Source organism: Helianthus annuus, chromosome 2, assembly GCF_002127325.2.
Source record: "Helianthus annuus cultivar XRQ/B chromosome 2, HanXRQr2.0-SUNRISE, whole genome shotgun sequence".
NCBI classification, from domain to species: Eukaryota; Viridiplantae; Streptophyta; class Magnoliopsida; order Asterales; family Asteraceae; genus Helianthus; species Helianthus annuus.
Window position 1 is genome coordinate 35158089 of NC_035434.2, and position 712 is coordinate 35158800.

Below are 712 nucleotides of genomic sequence, written 5' to 3' on the forward strand. Positions count from 1 at the left end.
TTTTCTTTTAACTGTTTTCAGTTTTATAACTTTGGGGGTGAAGTACATGTTACAAGCTGTTTACAAACGTTCATATGTGGTATGGTTAGCTAAGGAAAGGTACTGCTAGATCATGTGAATGGTGGGTACAACGCTTAAGACCATTAATCCTCGTAGTAGGACCAAGGGACATGAGTGATAGATCTATTTGGGTGTAGCGAGCCCACACCCATGCGGACCGGGGTTTGGCCCATGAGGTGACTATGTTCACAAACTGAAGCCCGGTGCAAAATCTGCTAGGTTTGAGTCTTCCTGCATCACGTCACACATATTAATGGCCTTGCAAACCATTAATGATCTGTTTTCCGTGTTTGCTTTCATACCAGGATTTTACGAATACATATTTACTTACAATGATTACAAAGTTTATTCGAGCTCACACACTAAACACATGAACTCGCTCAACTTTTGTTGATGTTTTTAAACTACATGTATTTCAGGAAACTAAGAATGGATCTGGCGGGCGTTGAAGGTTTCAAGTGTTGTTAGAAATAAAAGATGTCATCCGGTGTCGAATGGTTTGGAGTGTGTATCCTATCCTGGATAGGATACATATTTCAAAGCCTAGTTTTAATTAGTGTCTTTTGAAAAGTCCTTATGGAACTTAAAATCTGTCGGTGTTGTATTCTGAATAAGAAGTCTGTGTTGTGGGAGTTAAAACAATGTTGCATGT